The 16,779-nt window shown below is 43.5% G+C and overlaps 1 long non-coding RNA gene across 2 annotated transcripts in view; it reads right to left on the bottom strand.

The window, feature by feature from the left end:
- Positions 1–16,779, bottom strand: part of LOC122461716 — a 62,263-nt gene that overhangs the window by 27,944 nt on the left and 17,540 nt on the right. Inside the window, exon 3 of one of the 2 annotated variants that reach the window (XR_006283829.1) lies at positions 1,481–1,549. The exons of the other annotated variant lie outside the window; for it this stretch is intronic. This is a non-coding gene — a long non-coding RNA (uncharacterized LOC122461716). The remainder of the gene's footprint in view (positions 1–1,480; positions 1,550–16,779) is intronic. 2 annotated transcript variants of the gene reach the window in all.

Below are 16,779 nucleotides of genomic sequence, written 5' to 3'. Positions count from 1 at the left end.
GTAGAGGATATTTTCTTTGTTGTTTCTGCTTATCCACCTTCTCATGAACCTTCCTTGCCTCACCTCCCCACCATGTACAATCTCTCTGCCACACCCCTCAGCCACAGCCGCCGCACACACGCACAACCCAGCCACAGAGTACCCCCACATGAACCTTGTACCCACCCAATCCACAGCCCCCCATGCCCTTCACACCCCTCAGCCACAGCCCCCCGCCATACACCCTTCACACCTACCAGCCCGCCCCCACACCCTTCACAGGCAATTCCCTTCTCTCCCACCCACACACTCCCAGCCCCAGAGCCTCCACATACACCTGAGCCACAGGCCCCCCTCCCACAGGTTTCTCACATACACATGCTGTGTCCATCCACCAGATATTCCCTCACATTCACTCTCCCACACATACACTGATGCCCCTCAAACACCTCACACATCCAAATGGCCCTTTACCATGCAGGGTCCCTATACGCCTCCTTTACAAGTGCTGCTCCATTTTCTCCTGCCCTGTAACCTACATAAGAAGTGAAAGCAAATCACAAGCCCACAAAATGAGTAATAGGAGCATAAGGACAGAAGCTGAATTAACACTGCAAGGAGGTGACATTCCCAGCCTGCTTTGAACAGAATGCACTGACGCTAAGCCTTGGGTCCAGCTGAGTGAGAGTTCATTGGACCACATCTGTACAGCTTTACACAGAAGTGGTCAAAAGAGCTCAGTTCCATACATATGTGGGGCTATAGTAACCAGTAGAGTCCTGGATTCCAAACAGAGGGAAATCAGCAGGACATAAGGAAGAACAAAATTAAATGAATATTCAGAACTATGCTTTTAATAGATTCTCTGCTCCCAATTCTTACCCACCTTACGGATTTAAAATAGAAGTCCAGGAGGCCAAAACAAACATTAGCAACAACTCAGTAGCCCTATGTACATACGCTAGAAGATCTATAAATGTTTGGACAACAGCTATACACTAGCTCACTCCCTCAGATACAGATACGTTGCATTTTCAAACTCCGTGGGTCTTAAGATTGCAAGTAGTGACTACATTAAATCCAAACCATCACCTAGTAACTCTGTATGCAGTTAAGATTTTCTAGTTTCTAACTGTCAGGAAGTTGTAGTGTGGAAGATACAAGTGCCCCACAATGAAATACAGGGTAATTCTGTCCGAGGGGAACATCATTCAGACCTCTTATTGCAGTATGTTTTCCGAACAGTCTTTTTTTCCTAACTGCAGTGACACAATACCACAGTGAAGTGGTGCTTTACTTAATTAAGTCAAAACTGAGAGTCCCATGCATATTAATGAGCACCTTAATGAGCATTAATTTTTGATGTTTTTCGTTAACAAGCATTATAAACTATGACAAATTTCTGTTTGACTGAATGCCAAAATCTGGATGAGTTGTTGTTTAAAAATGTAAATCTGAATGCTTCCCCCAGGATTAGAATGCCAGGCATAAATAGTCTTACAGTTTGCAATCTCAGACAGGAAAAATAAATGCCACGACAGGCTACGTGTCACTGCCCTTCTGCAGATGTCTGGCAGAAAAGCATTTGCATCCTGTAAATACCTAGAAATGGTCATTTTGTTTCAAAACTTAGCACAAGGAAATAACCAGCCTTCAAATGGCATGAGTAGATCATTCTGTTTTCACTGAGAGTGAGAGACTTCATTAAACATCACTTTTTCCTCAAGATCCCATATTTCAATTTTTTTTTCTGCTGACATATCGCAGTTTGTTGCATGGACAATAACAGCAATAGCAGGCACTGAGCTCAGGGCCTTTTTTTTGTTAGGTGCAGCAAATGTTAAGAGAGAGAAATGCAGTATCACTTAAATTGGAAGAAGCCTGGTGTTGAAGCTAAGACATGGGGTTGGTAGTGTGGAGATCAAGCTTTTGCCATAGAATTACTGTCTGATCTGAGTCAGATTTCTGATCTGTAAAATGTGGATAATGATATTTAGCTCACAGGGGAGCTGTAATGCTTCAGTCATTAACGAGGACCCTCAGAAGGAAGGAACCGTGGAAGTGAAAACGATTGGTCTTCCAGATAGTTATGACGTGCTGCTAACGCTTACAGGGACCATTTCCAACTATGGCAGTTTAACACCTTATGGTTTTTCATGTCTGGCTGCTCTTGAGAATCCAGTATCTTCTTTAAAGCTAGGAATTTTACACTAGCAAAGACATGCACATGTGCACACACAATGTCATGGGTCTGGTTAGCATACACAAATACTTGAAATGCAGGCATAAGTCTAAGGGCTTGTGCGTATGTAGATTTGCGCCCATAATCATGGTGTTTGCATCTATAAATTAGGCATGCACAAGTTCGTGGACACATCTTTACACATCTGGTCCATGGTATAGAGCGACACAGATTTGTACAGTGTCAAACTGATGCATGTAAACATAGGACTAGGAGGGACTTCCTGAATCATCAGGTCCAGGCTCCTGTTATCGCAGGCAACCCCAACATATAACTCCAACCATAAACTTACCAAACCAAGCGAGCCTGCATTCTAATCTACACAAGAACTTCTCAAGGTTTCAACCATACAACACAAGCAGTGAGCCACATGACTTAACCACTCAGCAGCTCCTCTAAAATACACCCTCAGTCTTTGATGGGTTGTTGCATTTTGTTCATTTATAGCCAATCAAAGTAACTAGATGCCAGTTTATTTTTCAACATATCTATTTTGGCTTTGTTGTTCTAATTCTACCATAATCAGCCAACTCTTTGAAGATGATAAACGTTATGTAATTCCGACGTTAAATATATGGGGGGGGGGGAGGATAGCTCAGTGGTTTGAGCATTAGCCTGCTAAACCCAGGCTTGTGAGTTCAATACTTGAGGGGGCCATTTAGGGATCTGGGGCAAAAACTGGGGATTAGCCCTGCTTTAAGCAGGGGGTTGGACTAGATGACCTCCTAAGGTCCCTTCCAACCCTGATATTCTATGATTTTATGATATACATTACCCTGGTTCAGTAGTGACAAACAGTGGTGTAAGTTCTGCATTGGTAAAGAGGTGTAATGTATATGTCAAGTGAGCAGACAGGTGGGGGTTGTAGCAAGAAAAACCACCCACTCATGAAGTCTGCTTCATGTTACATTTTGTAACCCTTTCCCCTTCAAGATGTTTATACTGCTGCAATTCCCACCCACCCACCTTGGAGTGTAACTGACACCCACTTACTGACATGTGACTTATACCACCATTTATGTCACCTTAAATTAGAGCTGCATGCAAAATAAAAATCTATTTTCATAAACATTTTGAAATTTCAAAATCATTTCCTTTTCACAGTGTTGAAACTGACCTGATAACCATTTTGAAACACTTTTCACAACTGTTTCATTATCTTTCTAAACCTCATTGAGAACACCCCTGAAATGGTTAGTGTCGCTTTTTGTTTACCTGAACCCTGTTTTCAGTAAGCAAAGTATGTTAATAAAGTTTTCAATAACTTTTTTTAAAAACGTAAAAAGTACAGCATCTGTCACACATACAACATGAGAAAATGTTGACAATTTCCCATTAAAATTTTGTAATGAAGCCATTTTTCAGGGAAAAAAATTTGACCAATTCTATTTAGAATTTTGCTGAAACCAGGATTTTCCCTATTGTAACTAAGGCTTTAAGGTCCTGATTCTTCTACCTCTATTCATATTGAGTAGTAACTTACTTAAAAGAAGACTGCTCCATTGAAAGAATAGTGCAGCCAGGTTGCATCAGCTAACATACACCTATAGACATACATGTATGGTGCTGAACATATAGGACAGAAAGATAAACTGATGAAAGTTATAGGACACTGTTGTAACATGGCATGTGCTTGACAATTTTCTGTGAGGTTTTGACATGTAATGATTTCTTGTGGGAAACCTAGTGAATTTTATTACTCAAAACAAATCATGGTTCCCCTCCACTCAACTCCCATAAGGTAAAGCCAGTCCATGTTTCCTGTCATTGTTCTTTGTTACCACCACCATTATCTGCCACACTCTACAACAGCCACAGCCTACTTGAATAATTTAATTAACATTATTCTAGCTGTACTTACTTGAATAAATTCATTCCTTTTACTGCTGTCAACACTGCTAATAAATTAGAAGGTGGGTTTAAAAAAAACCCACGAGGGTCCTCTTTATGTGTCAGCTAGTCCTGAATTGCCAATTGGTTTTGTCCGTGATCATTGCCACTTTAGACAAGAGAAATATTTCTGACACTCACACTAACCAACCTGGGTGTTTTATACCTGCTGTGAGCATCCTGCAGTCTTGTCCCTCCAGCTGGGGAGGTGGGAGCAAGGCTGGCCTTTTCAAGTGATCCATCACAAATGTTCTTCTCCACTTTCAGTTTACTTTCTTGAGGTTTATGTTTGATCTCCTAATAATCAAAATAAGGAAGCCAGCTCTGACACACCTCTCTCAAGATCATCTTCAAATAATGACCTTGTGACAGGCGACTGAGCTTATCGGTGGTGTTGCCTAGGGGTTAGGCCAAAGAGGCCCAGCCCTCCCCCATCTCCAGCATTCCTCGTTATCAATCGTTCCCACACTGTGGAGATCCACCTTTTGCTAAGTAGCAACTTGATTCTTTGGCTGAGTCACCAATTGAGTTTGCCCCTTCTGGGGCATCACAGTCCAACAAAAATATACAGAGTCCAATGTCTCAACAGAGAGGGTCTTTAGGCCACCTCCAGGCCTTTGGGGACAGCATGCCCTCTACTTGGGGCTCACAATGCCTCTACCCTCTCCTTATCCACAAAAGTACAGGGAGGGAAGGGGATTTATTGCTCCTTCCATGAGAGGAAGCAATATCAAACACCCTGGAGTGCTTTGAGGCTGCCTCACTGGGTCACTTTCTACCACCCACTTTCCCACAAGGTCTCAAAGTTCTTCATGTACAGTCCAACAGAAGATACCAAAAATAACTAAATCTGCAGCCCAGCTGGGCTCAGCTGGTAGCCTTCTACTTTGCTGGCTAGACCCATCTACAGCTCGTCCAGGTTCCTCCCACATCCAGAGTTGTCATACTCTCCTACAACCCAGGGTGAGGGCATGGATCAGCGTTCATGTCTCACTTCTTGTCAGGACCCGGCCCAGGCAAGTTAATGATCCAACCAGTGGACCAAATTTGGTGATGAATCCTGGTCACGTGCCACCTGAGGCATGTCGCGCATACGCTAAGAAGAAGATTCTACCTGGGGTCTTAGGCAAGCTGCAGCCCCTGATCAACCCCTGTCTTCAGTCTAAATCCCAACTCATGGCTCAGCTTCTCAGTCCTCAGCCCAAGGGAGAAAACTCCCAGCTACATCTCACCTGCATCTCCTCCCTGGCCCCTCCTGTAGGACCTGGAGCAGCTGCCTCTTGCAGACCCCTCCCTTGCAAGAAGGGCTTCTTCTGTGTTGTTATTCAGGAGCTCTCAAGATAGTTCTGTCCTCCTATCCTGTCTACCCCTTTCTGAGCTGTCTGGCTCCTTTTTAAGCTCTGAAGGTACAGTGGGAGGGCATCATCTGGGCCCAGAATGGCTCCCTAATCCCTGTTGCCCCTGTGTGGGATTTCTACACCCATCACAGACAGCACCCATCACAGACAGCACCCAACAGGAGAATTCAGAAAGCCTTTCCATTAATATTTATTCACTAGGATCACAGCACAAAAGGGAGAAGCAGACTAACTTGCAGCCACCATCACACCAGGAAGGTCAACTATATTTGGCCAAGCTTGTCATCCTGATTCTGCTGTCACAGTGAACTATCGCTGATGGCAGGATTTTCTAAATTGTCTTTCATAAGAGTGTGGGAGGGATTTTGATATTTTCACTTTGAAGTTGTGAAAATCCTGGTGCAAACCTGAGGATGGCCTAAACTAAATGATTAAATGGAAAACCAGCAAATCTAAAGATAAAGGTAATCAAATGTTCAAGATGAATGGCAGGGTCTCTTCAGCCCCAGCCTTGCAGAACTCCACCTGGAAATCTGTCATGAAAAAGCAACAACCATTTGGTCCTAAATCTAACCCATTTAAGCACTATTCAGGAGAGCTCTTTTAATTATCATCCTCACCCATCTTGGAATCAGTCCAGTAAAGACTTTTTAAAGAGACGAGAAAATAAGTTAGAGAATGACAAGAATCTTCTATTTGTGGAAATGAGCTGGAAACAAACCTTTCTGGAGGCTCAGAAATGTCAGATAAGTGATTTTCCTCCCATCCATTTTACAGGTGAGTTCTGCATGCATCATTCCTTCCAGATATGGACAGGACCAGAGTCAGCATTGGGGAAACCCCTACCAATATTGAAGGCAACATGCAATCTATGGTTAAAGAGATCTCCAATTTTCAGATGGGGTTCAGGAGGGCAGTGTTCCAATTTGTGGATCAGGGATCAGTCCCAAATTTATTATGGGACTATGTGGTCTGCTGCTACTGTAACGGGAATACACGTCACTAGCTGTGCTAAGGCAAAGAAAGAGGGGTCTGGGGGGAATTTGTGGAAGAGGGAAGAGATTGATGGAATGAAGGTTCTCTCCCAAGAACAAGCTCATTGCAGGACCCCCTAAATTCCTAAAACCAGCCATGGAAGTGCCCAAACACCATGAGAGAGTCATCTTGGCATTTCTGGCTGGGAAGCCCTGTAAATCTTGTAGCACAGGCTGTTCTCCATTATGCAGCTCCATTATGCAGACTCAGGCAGTTTGGATAGTATAGATGAGCTTCCACATTTCTGAACGCTTATCTGAACTGAACTCTGAATGTTCTGAGATTCACCCACTTCGACACATCGGAAATTCAAAATGCTAAAACACACACACAGCCCCAGACATTGCATAAGGCTGCCTGAGACCCACAAACCCATGGATGAGAACAAGCATAAAAGCAGACCGGCTGTTATGACAGCTCTCTAGCTGAAGTGCCTTCCCCATTTAGGAGGAAAACATCAAGGATACCAAGACATATAAGACTCTGTGTCATTTCATGCTTAGGAATAAATACCTGGTCATTACACTGTCCTGGATTGTGGCATAAAAACACAGGCCCAGGCTGGTGAACCAGGAGGAGATGAACTGAGCAGCAGGCAATCCAAAAGCTATTTCCCTCAGGGAAGAGCTCTGGGAAGGGATGCTGGGCAGTCTGGAAAAATGCTAGGAATGGGAAGAAAGCAAATGAACTGATCACCCCTGATGGGGTTTGCAGCCTGTTCCCCCTCTGTGCATGGTCCCCTGCAGAGCCTCACCCCAGCAGTGGCAGTAGATTTCCAGAATCATAGTAGTCCTTAAGTATAAGACACCCCATTGTTCCTGACAGGGGGTGGAAGGAGCAGCCTCTAGCACCCTCTTCCTCCCTTGTGAGCACAAGCCCTTGTGAGGTAGAGCTGAGTGCACTGATCCTTGGCAATTAAGAGGTTATAGAGAGTAGTAAAGTCTGTTGATACGATATGGATCACACTGGCCTTCATTAGCAGGAAATAAAGGGGTCAATGGTGCACCCTTACTCAGGACACACTCCCATTGAAATCAATAAGCATTTTGCCTGAGCAAGGACCTTGGGATCAAAACCAGAATCAGACTTTATTCTGTCAGCGAGCCATTTAAATAAAGACTCCTCTGAAGCATCAAAGGCCTGCTCCCACTGATGCCATTGGGAGAGCACAAACTGTAACGAATATTACACCGACCAGTTCGGTAGATAAATGATTATGTTATTTAACGTAGCTATTGGAGTGATTGCTACTAGTGGAAGCCTGCATTTTACACCGTCTTATTCACTTGTAAATGCTGCAGTGAAATTTACCTTAATTCTTGCTGGATTTTGTGAGGTAAAGGGCTAAACTCCATTAATTTTCTGCTGACAAAATGTTATTTTAACTTATTCTAATGCCTATTTTTTCTCCTTGCCTATGTCTCTGAATTCCATTCTACCCCTACTACTCTGTTACTGCATTATAAGTTAAACATAACTATTCTGCTAATTCTTTAACTAGGTTTTCTATTAGTAATATTTAAAAGGGACACAGGTAGTTCAGACCTTACGAAGGAAAAAAGGTCTATAAAACCAATTTTAACACAAATATTTTCTTTTTTTTCCACATTTTTCCCCGGGAACCTTTAAGATTTAAACATTCTACTTTGGTGTTTGCAACTCCAACAATGCAGTATTGTACTGGTGAATGAGCCCTAGGCAGTGTAACTGACTAGAAACAAAAGCAAAACTGATTAGTCTAGTTTCAATTTTTCATTCATCAAAACGAGTCACATGGAAAAAACAAATTCAACCGATTACATTGTGAACATGCTTGCCTGTCACACAATTCATCTCACTGAAGGGACCTGTAAGGAAGACAGCTTTAAACTGTACTTTGACTCCAAGTATAGTGCAGTCTTTCCTTAGGGGACTCTCCAAAGGAGAACAAAAGTGAAAATACTGTCTTCCCAGGCTGGGAAAGGTAATGATCCAACTAGCAAACCAAATTCGGTGATGAATCCTGGTCACATGCCACCTCCGGCATGTTGCACATAAGCTAAGAAGAAGAATGCATTGTAGATGCTGGAGACCCAGGCTGGGACTCAGGTTAAACAAATTCATAACCTGGGGTTACAAATGAGTGTGGACGTTCAAGCCCTAGGTTAACAAACCCAGTATCTGCTAATTCAAGTTCAATTCACTCCAGGCTTATATTGCAGTGTAGACATTCCCTAAGTACTCTGTTGAATCAGAGCCTAGGCTCCAAAGAGCCTCAGGTTCAGAGACACCTAGAGTTATTCCAGTCTTGAATAAACTTTTTAATTACACCGTAGAACCTCGATTATCCAAGCACCAATCTTATGAATGGCCAATTATACAAACCATTTTTCCTGAATGGGAGAAAGGGAGGCAGGGGAAATCATAACAAAAGTGATGATACTGAAGAGCAAGTCGATATCCCTTCACATTCTAATGCCTTCAGCATACTGGAAATCTCTTTGCTCCGGTCCGAAGGACAAGAAGAAAGCAGTGCAGGGCACCATATTGTAACTTATGCACCGTATCTACTGTCATTTTGAAGTGTTTAATTTTATGAGCTTTTTGATTTTATTATTAACTGCTTCCTCTCCAATTAGTTTTTAAAAAAAAGGAATTCTACTGTGTGTGTGTGTGTGTGTACATATACATAGAAACAGCCACAAGCAGAACTTTTTCAAGATCAAATGCTTTGGATAGTCCCAGCTCTCACCTCCTGTTGTGTCATGCAAATAGGCTCATTAATTCTCCTCAGCTAACCAGGATCATATTTACTTAGCTGATGCGAACAGACAAAGGAAAATATACCACTTACACACTGTGTGTAAATTTTATGGTATGTAGCTAACATAATGTGTTTAACAATTTTATCCAGATTTCAATCTAGGCCAAAACAAATATGTTCACTTAATCCCAAGACATAGTCTAACAGTTGCATGCAGTAAGTGATTTAAAAGGTTTAATTCATCATTAACGACACTGTACACATCCAGATTTTTCTTTTTAAATAATAATATGCAAAACTTCCAAAGTCATTAACAGTTTCCTAAGCTGTTTAAACAAGAGCAATCTTTTAAAACGCTTGATTTTGTGAATATAACTTCCAAACCTTGTACAGTCACTGCCTATTATTTTAACAAAGCTATCCACGATTTGACCAAACACTACTCAGCGATGACCCCAGTCTGAAAAGTCTTCATACAAACTCTTCCTAGTAAACAGGAACTGTGCAATGTCCCTCCAAACTTTCTCGTCGTTACGCGAAATGCTCATTGCCCTTTTCTGTCTATTTAGAACTTGCTCAGCACCCAACCCAAAGACATTTTATTGTCAGATCATGGAGCTGCTACATGTGCGACACAATGATAGCGACTGGGTGATAGTGACTGAGTAGCCACCCAGTTGTGAATGCAATGTGCCCACCTTTTTGGGCTATTCAACTGCGGGTGCAATTCTAGGTGTTTGCAACCTTCAAAAACATTTGTGGGCTACTTTTCGGAGTAGGAGGCTGATCACGGGTGACACTTAAGTTCTGAATTGGTTACCCACGATGCATCTCACTCAGACTCTACTTTCAACGCCAAGTTGGGCTCTGTAGAGCTAAATCACCAGAGGTACCATTTGGGTGTAGACAGTGAATTTGCAAATGTGCTATTATGCAACGTGCTCCCCTCCAGAGCATGTGACCAATTCTGTTGACTGGTGCAGAGGGAGGGTGGGGCCATAGCTCTGCTTCCTAACCAATCTTTCTTGGCCTCTTTGGGATGACGAGCTCATCCAGGGACTCCCTTGCCCTTGATCACATCTGTACAGGGGAGCCTCTTTTCTGCTGTCATGATGGATGGGCTGACTGGGCAAATTTCAGTGATGGTGTGACTGTGTGTGCCCTGTTGCAATGCTGCACAAATTTGGGGCAGCCAGGATGGTAACCGGGGCCACCTCCTTAGCAAAAGCCTGGTTGTGACCCCGATTCAGAGGGTGAATGGAGGGAGTACTCCCTACGCTCCCCTGTGAAGAGGGACTGGAATTTTTCCTGGTCCTTGTGCAAGGCACACCCAAGCAGGGAAGATTCTTGCATACACACCCTGTTCAAGGGCCAGCCACAATCTGTCATATCATGTGTACCTCTGTGCTGAGTTTAGATAAAGGCAGGTTTCAGAATAGCAGCAGTGTTAGTCTGTATTCGCAAAAAGAAAAGAAGTACTTGTGGCACCTTAGAGACTAACAAATTTATTTGAGCATAAGCTTTCGTGAGCTACAGCTCACTTCATTGGATGCATTCAGTGGAAAATATAGTGGGGAGATTTATATACACAGAGAACATGAAACAATGGGTGTTATCATACACACTGTAAGGAGAGTGATCACTTAAGATGAGCAAATACCAGCAGGAGAGTGGGGGGAGGGGAGGGAAGAAAACCTTTTATAGTGATAATCAAGGTGGTCCATTTCCAGCAGTTGACAAGAATGTCTGAGGAACAGTGGGGCAGGGGGGAGAATAAACATGGGGAAATAGTTTTACTTTGTGTAACGACACATCCACTCCCAGTCTCTATTCAAGCCTAAGTTAATTGTATCCAGTTTGCAAATTAATTCCAATTCAGCAGTCTCTCATTGGAGTCTGTTTTTGAAGTCTTTTTGTTGTAATATTGCGACTTTTAGGTCTGTAATCGAGTAACCAGAGAGATTCAAGTGTTCTCCAACTGGTTTTTGAATGTTATAATTCTTGACATCTGATTTGTGTCCATTTATTCTCTTACGTAGAGACTGTCCAGTTTGACCAATGTACATGGCTGAGGGGCATTGCTGGCACATGATGGCATATATCACACTGGTGGATGTGCAGGTGAACGAGCCTCTGATAGTGTGGCTGATGTGATCAGGCCCTATGATGATGTCCCCTGAATAGATATGTGGACACAGTTGGCAACGGGCTTTGTTGCAAGGATAGGTTCCTGGGTTAGTGGTTCTGTTGTGTGGTATGTGGTTGCTGGTGAGTATTTGCTTCAGATTGGGGGGCTGTCTGTAAGCAAGGACTGGCCTGTCTCCCAAGATCTGTGAGAGAGATGGGTCGTCCTTCAGGATAGGTTGTAGATCCTTGATGATGCGTTGGAGAGGTTTTAGTTGGGGGCTGAAGGTGATGGCTAGTGGTGTTCTGTTATTTTCTTTGTTGGGCCTGTCCTGTAGTAGGTGACTTCTGGGCACTCTTCTGGTTCTGTCAATCTGTTTCTTCACTTCAGCAGGTGGGTATTGCAGTTGTAAGAATGCTTGATAGAGATCTTGTAGGTATTTATCTCTGTCTGAGGGGTTGGAGCAAATGCGGTTGTATCGCAGAGCTTGGCTGTAGACAATGGATCATGTGGTGTGATCTGGGTGAAAGCTGGAGGCATGTAGGTAGGAATAGCGGTCAGTAGGTTTCCGGTGTAGGGTGGTGTTTATGTGACCATCGCTTATTAGCACCGTAGTGTCCAGGAAGTGGATCTCTTGTGTGGACTGGTCCAGGCTGAGGTTGATGGTGGGATGCAAATTGTTGAAATCATGGTGGAATTCCTCAAGGGCTTCTTTTCTATGGGTCCAGATGATGAAGGTGTCATCAATATAGTGCAAGTAGAGTAGGGGCATTAGGGGACGAGAGCTGAGGAAGCGCTGTTCTAAGTCAACCATAAAAATGTTTGCATACTGTGTGGCCATTCGGGTACCCACAGCAGTGCCGCTGGTTTGAAGGTATACATTGTGCCCATATGTGAAATAGTTATGGGTGAGGACAAAGTCACAAAGTTCAGCCACCAGGTTTGCCATGACATTATCGGGGATACTGTTCCTGATGGCTTATAGTCCATCTTTGTGTGGAATGTTGGTGTAGAGGGCTTCTACATCCATAGTGGCCAGGATGGTGTTTTCAGGAAGATCACCGATGGATTGTAGTTTCCTCAGGAAGTCAGTGGTGTCTCGAAGATAGCTGGGAGTGCTGGTAGCATAGGGCCTGAGGAGGGAGTCTACATAGCCAGACAATCCTGCTGTCATGGTGCCAATGCCTGAGATGATAGGGCGTCCAGGATTTCCAGGTTTATGGATCTTGGGTAGCAGACAGAATACCCCAGGTCGGGGTTCCAGGGGGTGTGTCTGTGCGGATTTGTTCTTGTGCTTTTTCAGGGAGTTTCTTGAGCAAATGGTGTAGTTTCTTTTGGTAACCCTCAGTGGGATCAGAGGGTAATGGCTTGTAGAAAGTGGTGTTGGAGAGCTGCCTAGCAGCCTCTTGTTCATATTCCGACCTATTCATGATGATGACAGCACCTCCTTTGTCAGCTTTTTTGATTATGATGTCAGAGTTGTTTCTGAGGCTGTGGATGGCATTGTGTTCTGCACGGCTGAGGTTATGGGGCAAGTGATGCTGCTTTTCCACAATTTCAGCCCGTGCACAAAGGCAGTTCACCAAATGGTTAATTTCATGTACATATGGAGAGAAGCACACAGAAAACTGAAGTAAGAAACCTGTGTTCACCAGCGAAGTTCTGACCATCTACCCCAAGTAATGTAGGGCTGAAAATTGAAGTAATTGATCTGGGTTCGAAAAACATGGGGTGGAATCATGTGCCCACTGAAGTCAATGGCAAAACTCCTACAGACTTCAGTCGGGCCAGGATTTCACCCTTCAGGTCAAATCCTGAGGTCTTTTCTCAATCAAAACGCTCCTGGAAGTCAATGGGAGTTTGACTGAGAACAAAGTGAGTAAGGGCTTAAGTTTGTGGCTCATAATTCTACAAACCACAGGTGGAGCTAACATAGTACAGCTTCCATTTGAACAAAGAATGTGGGACAGGGCCAGAGACTATTCTGAAGCTCAGCTCAGGGATATTGATAGGAAGAGGACTGTGGCAATTTGACAGATAATGTAACCCCTCTTCATCAGCATTTGTACTTAAAGTCCCAAGGAGTTTGTCCTTCAGTTCTCCAATTCATTTGTAAGTAACTCTTTCAAGGCTTCCTATTGTACCATGCACTAAATTGCTAATAGGTTGTAAATCTTATTGCATTTGCACTGAAAGTGTTTCTCATCAGATAGTCTGACAAGTGGCCATTATTGTTTTAAATTTGTATGTACATACTGTATTATTTTACTCCTGGGCAAATTCTGTGCCACTGCGCAGGCTCAGAATTCATGTCCCCCGCAGATTTTTTTTTCTCTGCAGAAAATATATTCTGCCCAAGAGGTGCTGCAGTTACACCTTTCACCTACCAGGGGCTGCTGTGGCACCAGAACAGAGAGCAGCCAGCTCACCCACCCCCAGAAAGGGATGGGAGGAGGCTGCATTCCTCACAGCACTCTGCCTGCAGGGCCAGGTGAGGAGACACAGGATATGGGGGTTGACAGACATAACAAGGACATGGGGCTGCTGGGGGGGGTCAGAGACTCGGGTTCAGAAGGGCTAGTGGGTGGGATAGACTGGGGTGGGGGCTGAATGGGAGTGGAGGAGCAAAGACATGTGGGGATGGGGGGACTGAGTGAGGGTGCAGGGACACATGCGGATGGGGAGGAGGGGTGGCTGAGTGTAGGGTGCAGGGACACATGGGGATGGGGAGGGGGTGCAGGGACACATTGGGGTGGGGAGGAGAGGAAGCTGAGTGGGGGTGCAGGGACACATGGAGATTGGGGTAGGGGAGTGCAAGGACACATGGGGACAGAGGCAGATGTGCCTAACTGATTTGGATAGGCTAGGGGTCAACCACGGTCTGCATGGAGGAGGCTCCCCAACTCCCTAACAATCCCTCCTCCCCCCAAAAATAACTATTCCTATTTCTCCCACCCACACCCAACAACCCTCCAGGTTCTCTCCCTGGCTCCTGCCCAGCAATTAACTTCCCTCTCCCTCAGCTCCTCCATTACCCCTGAACTTCCCCAAGCCTTTTTACTGCTTCTGAAGGATGGAGGAAATACATTTCTATATTGTAATTTAAATGAATTATTACTCAAAGTTCTGCATTATATGCCTAGTAAAGAATCTATTTGTCATAGGACATTTACTGAATCTTTTTTATTGTCTGAACTGTTACGGACATACTTGCCGACAGGTATTTTTAAATAAATTACAAAAATAATTGAAACTGGCATGATTACATTGTGTTATTTAGTGTGACAATTAAAATATGCAGAATTTTTCAGAATTTTAAAATATTGTGTGCAGAATTTTTAATTTTTTGACACAGAATTCCCCCAGGAGTAATTATTTGCATTTTGTATTAGTCATCGACATATTCCCCTTAAAGAAAACAGAGATAGCATAACATTCGAAGCTCTCTATTTTGGTATGAAATGCCCACCCATACATATTTTGTTCAAGGACCTTAAAAAAAAAAATCACAGGTGGGCCATTTTACCAATAAAGATGGCAAATAGGTTTTTTTTCAGAATGCAATGGATAGGCCTCATGGAAGATCATGGACTGAACATACCCAATTTCAGAGGGCTGCACTAGACAGCTTAATAACTTTGTATGGCTTCTATTTTCTGTGGTTCTGTGATTGTTTAAAAAACCTTGTTTGATAAACATAACATTTGGGCTGTTTTAACTGTAGGGGCTTTAACAGTACTTGTCAGGACTTGCCATTGTCTCTATATACCCATGCTGGCACATCACAGTGGTTATGCATTACATCTTGTTCCCTGAGTCACATTGCTTTGTTTTATGTTACTGAAGCACAGGAATACAACACAATTGACCTGTCACAGCAAAGGAATTGGAAAACAACTTAGTTTTCTGAACTGCAGCTTAAGAAAGAACTTGTACATACCTCCAAGCCTTACCCTTTGAAAACATGCTTCCTGCAGTTTGAGATGGATTTGTAATGTGGCTTTGACGTTTGTGAACACTACCAACCAAGCATTTTGAATTATTTTGCACATTTTGTTTTCAATATATTACAGCATTTCAAACATAAAGAGCATGTATGAAGGCATATAGACTTGAAATAATAGGGATCTAAACTCTCATATATATCCTGCTATTTCGGTAGCAAAATTAACACATTGGGGGAAGGTTTTTTGACATCCAGCAATGTGCAAGTTTTAACCTGTAGCCTTCCCAAATAAAGCAAAGTCTGCAAGCAAACTTAGAGGAACAAAGGGAAAAATCAAATAAACTGCTATTAGTAATGAGTTTCTTATAATTAAGACTAAGATTTAATCATGGGTATTTTTAGTAAAAGTCATGGACAGGTCAAGGGCAGTAAACAAAAATTCATGGCCCGTGACATGTCCGTGACTTGTACTATATAACCCTGATTAAATCTTGGGTGCTCTGGAGGGGAGGCTCCAGAGGGCACCATAGGTTCTCAGAAGGGGGGCTCCAGGGGCTCAGCTGGTGCTCTGGGGAGGAAGGCAGTCAAGGGGCACTGCTGGTGCTCAGGGGGGAGGGGCACAGCAGCCCAAGACTGCCACTGCTGCTTGGGGGTAGGGGGTCGCGGTGGCCCAAGATTACCCCAGCAGTGGCCAGTGTGGCTGGCCTGGGGGCCGCCCAATTTGCACCAGCCGCTGCAGAAGTCATGGACTTCTGTGACCTCTGTGACAGACTTGCAGCCTTAGTTATAATATATGTTTGGAACTTTGCAAGGTTAATATCACCCAGTAGTTCAACCACGAGTTGTGAAAGGATATCTGTTACTATCCTTTCACCTTTGTAAGAATTGCATGATGGGAAGACACTGCTGCAATCAGCATTGAAACAACCATGTTTTTGTTAATGGGAAGCAGCAGCCTATCTACCCAATTTTACACTGTATGCTGGGGTCAAGTGTCAACAACCATCCAAGACAACCTACTTACAGACCACAGTTAGGGACCAGGCAATCCTGCTTCCATTGAAGTCAATGGGATTTTTGCCACTGAATAAAATAGGAGCAGGATTAGTCCCTTAAATTCAACGGATGATGTTAAGAATCCCTCGGTTCAATTATTCTCTCATCAAACTTGACATATACAAATCAATCTCAAAACAGAAAAATTCTCCTCTTTAATCCACACTTGACAGATCTCAATAACCTATTTTAGCCTCCGTGTAAATTGCCATAGATATCAATGGGCAAACTTCATGCAGAATCAGTGAAGAATATGTACCAGAGAACCACCAAGTGGATTGGAGTGCCCTTCATTAGGACCTCCAGGACTTATACAGGGAAGATCAACTTGATTTCACCTTGTCTGAAAGGACTGGTGAAAATCAGTTACCTTGATAGAAGTAAAAAGAAAAGGAGTACTTGTGG

This window comes from Chelonia mydas, chromosome 9, assembly GCF_015237465.2.
Source record: "Chelonia mydas isolate rCheMyd1 chromosome 9, rCheMyd1.pri.v2, whole genome shotgun sequence".
NCBI lineage: Eukaryota > Metazoa > Chordata > Testudines > Cheloniidae > Chelonia > Chelonia mydas.
This window is presented reverse-complemented; position numbering and strand designations above follow the sequence as displayed.